The sequence below is a fragment of the Octopus bimaculoides genome, chromosome 11 (assembly GCF_001194135.2).
Source record: "Octopus bimaculoides isolate UCB-OBI-ISO-001 chromosome 11, ASM119413v2, whole genome shotgun sequence".
Classification (NCBI taxonomy): Eukaryota; Metazoa; Mollusca; class Cephalopoda; order Octopoda; family Octopodidae; genus Octopus; species Octopus bimaculoides.
Window position 1 is genome coordinate 51,134,878 of NC_068991.1, and position 9,293 is coordinate 51,144,170.

The window sequence follows — 9,293 nt, forward strand, 5'->3', positions numbered from 1 at the left end:
TCAACACCTAAATCATTATGTCCTCCAGTAAAGATGGAAATACCTGCATCTAGGATACTCTTTACTCTTTTTTGCTCTTTTACTTGTTTCAGTCATTTGACTGCGGTCATGCTGGAGCACTGCCTTTAGTCGAGCAAATCGATCCCAGGACTTATTCTTTGTAAGCCTAGTACTTATTCTATCGGTCTCTTTTGCTGAACTACTAAGTTACAGGGACGTAAACACACCACCATCGGTTGTCAAGTGATGTTGGGGGGACAAACACAGATACACAAGCACATGCACACACACACACACATATATATATATACATATATACGACAGGCTTCTTTCAGTTTCCGTCTACCAAATCCACTTACAAGGCTTTGGTCGGCCCAAGGCTATAGTAGAAGACACTTGCCCAAGATGCCACGCAGTGGGAATGAACCCGGAACCATGTGGTTAGTAAGCAAGCTACTTACCACACAGCCGCTGCACAAATGTTGAGAAATCATGCTACGAGGCTGCACCACGCTCCAATCTGATTTGATCAAGACTATAACATCAACATACCTTCTATTTTATAACTGTACCTTAGGAGTGAAGTTCCTTATGAGCTTAACCACCTTTGGTGAAAGGTTTCGGTTTATTCAATCTGGCCAAACCAGAATTACACAAGAAGAACAGTTTCTCATATTGGCTCAATATAATTTAGTGAAAAAAAAGGTGTCATTAATTAAATTATTAAATTAACCGAATTTATTGCCAAGACTTACTTTATTTAACTTTGAGTGATGGAAAATAGTGTCATATTTGATGAATAAGGGTTATTGATGGAAATGTTCTGATAAAAATGGCAATCCAATGCAAACACAAGAAGCCTAATACCATTCTGTGGGAAATAAGAATCATGCATTGTTGTTGAGATCTGCTGCCTGGGAGATGTAAATATTTCATCTAAAATTGAGGAAAGAAGAATATTTATGGAGAACTAATCAGAAAATCTATAGGGAACATCTTATAGCTCTTATATCAAGGTTTAGAGATCTTCATTTGTAAATTTTATTGCAGATGAAATTTTCCTACATAAGACCAGATTTGTATAGGATCCAAGACATTGTGGGCTTCTCCAAGAAAGAACAGAAGTGATTTGCAGAAAAGAGAAATATACTTCCACTTGATGCTATAGAAATTATTGCTGAAAACAGGCTTTAAGAATTCTTGAGATTTTGAGAAAAAACAAATCAACTTGAGTAATTTTGAATTTAGCATGCATTCTTCAACATCATGCTACTACCACCACCACCACCACCATTTGCCTTCTGCTGTGATGGTGGCAGCAGCGGTAGCAGCAGCAGCAACATTAGTAATAGTAGTAGTAGTAGTAGTAATTCGCAATATTTGAGAACAGGAATAGTATCTAATCATTAGATATTCAGTTCACTCCCTGCCAAGGAATGGTCAATCCAGTTATTTCTAATTACAAGAGTCTGAAACAACATAATGGTTCTGGGTGGTTGTTTTGTTTTATGATGGATCCATGCTGTAAGTCTCTGCTTTCCCTTTGTTGTTGCCTGCATTTCAGGGACAATTTATCTATCATTCATCATGAAAGGTCAATACTATTGTCATAGAAGGCACTGGGAACTTTCTTTTTGGAAATCTGTGTGTGTGTGTGTGTGTGTGTGTGTGTGTGTGTGTGTGCGCACGCACGTGCGTGCGTGTGTGTGTGTGCGTGTGCTTTGAATAAATCAAAGAGTTTTATCATGAGGTTCTATGTAATTTGGGCAATTGATGTTTTTACTAGTGAAGTGTCCTTTCCAACAGTTTGGTCAATAAATAAATAAAAGAAAAAAAATTACTTTCATGAATTGAACAAGAAAAACACTGATTTTTACTTTATCCCTTCCATGTCTTCTTCCTTCCTTCATTCCACCCATTACTATTAATGTTTTCACTTCCTTCTTCTTCAGTGAGAAATTTACTGATCAGAGAAATTGATTTCAATAGATTTAGTTTGGCTTTGGTAAAAACTGACATTTTCAATTTTGTCTAATTTTAGACATCATGTACTCATGTAAGGCTTAGACTATCTAGCTTAGTTAGTCTGTTTGGGTTCTGTGTTAACATTTCAAACACTGCTGTCTACATTTTGTTTCCATGTATGATATATATATATATGTATATATTTATGTGTGTGCCTTTGTGTCTGTATTTGTCCCCTCCACCCATCGGTTGACAGCTGATGCTGGCAGTTCAGCAAAAGAGGCCGATAGGATAAGTACCGAGCTTACAAAGAATAAGTGCTAGGGTTGATTTCTTTGACTAAAAGGTAGTGCTCTAGCATGGCCAGAGTCAAATGACTGAAGCAAATAAAAGAATATATATATATTTATATATATATATATATATATATATATATATGTATGTATGTATAGACCGATAGAATAAGCTTAAAAAGCAAATAGGTCAATGGGGTCAAATTTCCTTGAGGTGGTACCCCAGCATGCCATGGCCACAGTCTAATGACTGAAACATATATATACATATATCATTAACACCATCATCATCATTTAGCGTTCGCTTTCCATGTTAGTATGGGTTGGATGGTTTGACTGAGGACTGACAAGCCAGGAGGCTGCACCAGGCTCCAATCTAATCGGGCAAGGTTTCTACAGCTGGATGCCCTTCCTAATGCTACCCACTCCGAGAGTGTAGTGGGTGGGTTTTACATGCAAACATATTTCTCCAAAATAGTCCTCCCACTTGTAAGATACATTTAGTATAATACAAATAAGAACATACACTAAATGTATCTTACAAGTGGGAGGACTATTTTGGAGAAATATGTTTGCTATATTCTCCATGAGTGCTTAAATATGGTGAGTGACGTGTTACTTTGGAGGGTTTTAACTCCTCCTTCAAGCAAAATGGTACATATTGTACCCCGACTTTTTATTATATATTTTGCTTATTTGAATTATGTTTGCTGGCTGCTTTATCATTATTTTTATATATAATGATAACTTATTTGAATTTATATACATATATCTATATGCACATACATACATATGGATACATATACACATATGCATGGATGGAAATAAAAAGTGCACTAAAATATACGATTATTAAACAAGACATAAATTGAAGAACAGGAAAGATTTTAATGTAATTCAACCCCTTCTCCCTATTTCAAATAACTATTTCTCAGACTATGTTCAAGTGGAATTGTGTGCACCGGTAAGAATTGTTTGAGATATTTGATTTTGATGCTGAAAGACATTGACATTTCTGGAGTATTCTTTTTTGATATAATGTCTTAATTTTAATTTTACAAAAATCTATCTTTTGCATGTTGTTTATATTCTGAGCCTAATTTTTTTGTGGCATTACAAATTCTTGGGTGAGCCCATGCCACCAAAGATGCACAATTCTGTCTATTAACTTTTTGTTTAGTTTTCAAAGAATGACAAACCTTGGTTCATCTTTATCCTCTCCATTATCTGTTATTTTTCTAAGGAAGGATTTCGTTGTCATTTTTCACCTGTTTTCATTGTTTTATGTTAAGGTTCTCTTTCTGTGATTTTTTTCCTTGTTTTCCCTTCATATTTTCGTCTGCAAGTACTTCTAATTTATTAAATAGTATTGGTGTAATACTAAAGGTTGATACTTTTAGAGGACAAGGTGTTTGCTCATCTATTTGTAAGACTTGGCCTGAAAAAATTTCCTTTGTTATCCACTGAGGTTTGACTGGTGTTGCTCTGGAAAGTGGAGTTTATTGTTCTCTTTCTTATTGGTTTTGGTTGTTATTTTTGTTCTCATTGTTTTTGCGTAATCTTTCTTCAGGTCATTCAGCTTTAAAATGTGTTTTACTCCAACAAACATAACATCTAGGCTTTCTGCCTTGTATTCCACCTTCTACTGGGCACTGTTCCAGTATGGCTTTGTGGCTTTGGGGTCATTAGAACTTGCAAAGTAGCTAAATTCTTTTTGTTGTTGTTGAGTCTGATCTTTGTGAACAGTTTTTATGATAGAAGCAGCTGATCAAACAAATAATTCAGTTGATGTTTCAAGGTGCACCCATTCGTCTGTACACTATAAATAATACATAGATGTTAAAAGGTGAGTTTTCTCATTTCAAAGGTGTTACAGAGTTTGTTGGGGGGTGAGAGCTGGCTGTTACATTAAACAGAATAAAAAACTTTATAGTCATTACCTTGGCCTTGCAATTTAAATATTTCATATGAAGCAGTCCACATGATTATTTATGAGGACAAACAGCTGCTATTTGATTGAAAGAAGAAATATTTAATATATAATTACTTTCTTTGTTATACTAAAACAGATGGTGAGAAGAATCTCTGAAATAGTTCTATGCTTGATAGATTCAGTTATTTACTATGTTCCAATACTGATATACTTGAGTGATGTAAAATATTGATTAATATATTTTTGTCAGGTACTAGTTACACACTGATAAATATCTGTGATGCTCGGACCAACCAATATAGTTTTTTTTTTTTTTGAGATATGTTGTCAAGAATTATATATATGTGGTATTCCGAGCTATGTTTATGATATATTCATTAGATGATATATTTTGTAATGGTTTTGTATTTGTTGTGATAAAATGTTGTTTTTTTTCTTTATATCATGGCATATGTCGTCATAATTACTGGATTTTTGTAATGCATCACTATATCTTGTGTTTATACTATTCTAGACTATACATACATACATATACACATACGTACATACATACATACATACATACATACATACATACATACATACATACATACATACATTCTGTGTTGATTGGTTTCTGTGATATAAGCTTGTTATTCTTTAACTGATATCAATCACTGGACTGCAGCCATGCTGGAGCACCATCTTTAAGGATTTTAATCAATTACATCAACCTCTCTGCTGTGACTTAACCCAGTGTGGTATTTATTTTGACCATCTCTGTTTATTGAACAGCTAAGTTATCTTCTGAGATAAAGGATGAAAATCAAGACAGGTAGATACAAATACAGAGGTATACAAACATACATTCACTTACACACGTGTTTGCATGTGTATGTATACATAATAGACTTCTTCATGGTTTCCATTGTCCTATCTCCATGCACAAAGCAGATGCCAATACTGATATATATTTTAAATTATTTAGTAGAAGAGGAACTATCAGTGTCCATAACCATTTCTAGCATCCTAAGAATGGTTACGTCTATGCAGTGGATGCTCTCTAGATTGATTGGAGGTGGGGTTGTCGGGTGGAATATATAAATTTATCTTTTGGCATTCAGACTGCTTCTGTTGCTATTAAGTATTTTTTAATAAACCCACTTATGAAGGCACATGGCTCAGTGGTTAGAGCGCTGGGTTCACGATCATGAGGTAGTGAGTTTGATTCCCGGACTGGACTGTGTATTGTGTTCTTGAGCAAGACACTTCATTTCATGTTGCTCCAGTTCACTCAGCTGTACAAATAAGTTGCTATGTCACTGGTGCCAAGCTGTATCGGCATTTGCTATTCCTTTGGATAACGTCGGTTGTGTGGAGAGGAGAGGCTGGTATACATGGGTGACTGTTGGTCTTCCATAAACAACCTTGCCTGGGCTTGTGCCTCAGAGGGGAACTTTCTTGGTGCAATCCCATGGTCAGTTATGATCGAAGGGGGTCTTTACCCTTTTTAATAAACCCACTAGCTATTTGTGACATCAGTGCTGGAATAGATATTTTATCTTTTATCGTTATCTTTTACTTGTTTCAGTCATTAGACTTTTGCCATGCTGAGGCACCACCTTGGAGAATTTTTAGTTGAATGAATTATTTTTTTTTAAGGCCTGATACTTTTTCTAAGGGTCTCCTTTATTGAATCACTAAGGTATGGGGACATAAACTCACTAACACTTGTTGTCAAGTGGTGGTGGTAGTGGGGGACAAACAAACACAAAAACACACACACAGATATATATATATATGAAAAGCTTCTTTCAGTTTCTCTCTACCAAATCCACTCACATGGCTTTAGTCAGCCTGGGGCTATAGTAGAAGACTGTTGCTCAAGGTTCCATGCAATGATACTGAACCTGGGATCATGTGGTTGGGAAGCTAGCTTCTTACCACATGGCCACATCTGATATTCTATATATCGTTGATGGGAGGTATGGCTGTTATGAAGCCACTGGATATCTGTCAGTGAAGATCAAAAATCAGGGTGAAATCATGTAACTTGGCAGTTGTGGCAGCTGTAGCAGACAATTCTTATCTGTCTACGATATATACACAAGCACTTTTATGCACCATGAGTCTATATGAGAGGTCTTCTCAAAGTAAATAATGCAGTATTCTGTGTTCTAACACAACCTCCCTGTTAATTTGGAGATCAAGATTACCTGCTGGTATTCATACTACTTCTGTCACTATTAATAATAAATCTATTTCAGAAAGGTGAAAAAAATTTAAACAGTTTGAACATTTATTTCAATTAAGGCAGACACAAGTTCTAGGGGATTGCAGTTCTTGGAAGGAAGGACTAGGAAGAATGTTCAATGAGTGGTTGGGCAAGACAGAAAATTAGCCTAAACACAAAGGAGAATTCCCCAGCTCTGATTCAGAGCGATATAATACCACAATAGTTGTGGTAGAAGAGAGAGGATATGTGGGGAAAATACAGCTATAGTTCTCATTAAACTGGCACTCTGTTGGATATGATGATATGATGATCCGATCAACAGAACAATCAGCTTGTGAGATTAGCATGCAAGTGGCTGAGCACTTCATAGGCACATGTACTCTGAATGTAGTTCTGAGGGAGATTCAGTATGACACAAAATGTGACAAGGCTGTCCCTTTGAAATACAGGCACTACTCATTTCTGCCAGCTGCATAGACTAGGGCAATGTGAGATAAAGTGTCTTGCTCAAGTACCTGACACACTGCCAGGAATCAAACTGAAGACCTTATGATTGTGAGCCGAATACCCTAACCACTAAGCCACATGCCTTCTGGAAATTTATTTATAGTTTACACTCTAACCTCCTGCTCTTTTCAGCTTACTCTTTAAATAGAGGAACTGGTTCATGTGACATCAAAGTGGGCCTGTGTGACACATACTGTGGTCAGTTCCCTATGATTCAACTCCCACCCTTTGGTTGTGATTCTTGACTAAATAGCTGGGTGCCTTTGTTTTTGTTTGTGTTCAAAGATATTTGTATGTGTCTGTGAGTAGTGTCAACTGAGATACATGAGTAGTAATACCTTTATGTGATGGACTATATTGTTCTAGAAAACTACGTTAACCCTTTAGCATTTAAGCAGGCCATATCTGGCCAAAATATTCCATCCATTTTATATTCAAACTGGTCAGATCTGGCCTCTTATACTAACCCTACAATATCATTCTCAAAATTAACATTTACCTCATCAAAAGCTCAAGAGCTACAAGACAGCGCAAGATTAATTCAAAATGATGTGAATAAATAAGCATTACTTTTGACAGAATAATATGAATGCTAAAGGATTAAATTAAAATTAGCCCATTTTTTGATTACTGTTGCAATAGCTATTTTCTTTTCACTCCACCATATGAATTTCCATGAAATGTTCTTGTATTTTTATGATGCACCATAGATCAGGAAGCGTGCTCATGCTTACAGTGCTAGTTGGGTAATTTCCTCTTATACTGCTAAGGAGAATCACAAAATCCTTTTATCCTCTTCCCATAAAGGAAACAAGGATGTTGTCCTTATCTTTTATTTTTTTACTTCTTTCAGTCATTAAATTGTGGCCATACTGGGGTACTGCTTTGAAGAATTCTTAGTTGAATGAATCGATCCCAGTACTTATTTTTGTTTAATGCCCAGTAAATATTCTTTCAGACACTTTTGCCAAACTGCTAAGTTACAGGCACATAAACACACCAACACTGGTTGCCAAGTGGTGGTGGGGGACAAACACAGCATTCACAAATACAAAGGCAAACACACACACACACACAACAGGCTTTCATTTTGTGTCTATCAAATCTACTCATAAGGCTTTGGTTGGCCAAAGGCTATAGTAGAAGACACTTGCCTGAGGTGTCACACAGTGGGATGACCCAAAACCATGTGGTTGGGGAGTAAGCTTCTTACCACACAGCCATGCCTGTGCTCAGTCAATAATAAACCTACATTGATACAATTATGTGATATGAGGACAAAATTGATATAGTTTCGCATTAAATTCTCCAACCGAGACATTTGGTGTAGGAAAAAAATAACATAAATTTGAAATAATATCTAAAGTGGATTTATTGAACAAGATAATCTCTGCATATATAAAATAAAATTTGTAGTTCATTGAGCATCATCTGATAAGATAATGGATTATTTGAGAGGAGATGTGGCTTGAGTTAGTGTACAAGATAGGGTACAGAATGTTCTCTCAGTGAAGCTTGTGACTTGAGGCTATCATTTACCTTTTACTATCTAAACAAGGTGTTCTCAACCATCCTTTGCCTATAGACCCCTTTAATTCATATTTTATTCTTCTGCCCCTCCCCCATGTTAAAAAAAATCCTTTTATATTTTTATAAATAAATATTAGGAACTGCATAAAAAAATTGTTAAAATATTTTGTGTATTGTAGAAGTATAAACCAATATATTGGTTTGAAATTATGGCACAAGGCCAGCAATTTTAGGGGAGCGGGTAAGTCAATTACATCAACCCCAGTGTTCGGCTGGTACCTCAGTGGAATTTGAACTAAGGACGTTAATTTGAAAGAAATGCCGCTTGGCATTTTTTCCAGCATGGTAACGATACTTTCAGCTCACAGCCTTAGTTGTATAACCAATTTATTGCTAATAAATTTCAACAATAAATCTTATCTGAGTTCGCAAGTATCACATGAACCCTGGTTGAGAACCACTGATCTAAACTATAATTTTCAAAGCTTATTGTTTCAGGTGTGTTTTGCCTTCTTAAGTGTGTGTTAAATGACAGAAGTTATAGTATGTAAATAGGATTTCTGGTAACTGCTTATTTCTGTGTTGTGGTGACATGTTCAGTTACTTCAGTGATACAGTTATAATACTGACGTGTGTGTGTGTGTGTGTGTGTGTACATATGCATGCTTGTACATATCCTTCTTTTATTCTTTTACTAGTTTCAGTCATTTGATAGCTGCCATGCCGGAGCATGCACATTTATATATCTATATATACATTTATATGCACGCACACACACAAACACACACATATATGTATGTGAGTGTGTGTGTGTATATATATATATATATATATATATATATATATATAT

The 9,293-nt window shown here is 35.8% G+C and overlaps 1 protein-coding gene across 2 annotated transcripts in view; it reads left to right on the plus strand.

Annotated features, from left to right (window-relative positions):
* The window catches only part of LOC106873920 (unconventional myosin-X), a 545,087-nt gene that overhangs the window by 292,724 nt on the left and 243,070 nt on the right, over window positions 1–9,293 (plus strand). The gene's annotated exons all lie outside the window — the stretch shown is intronic.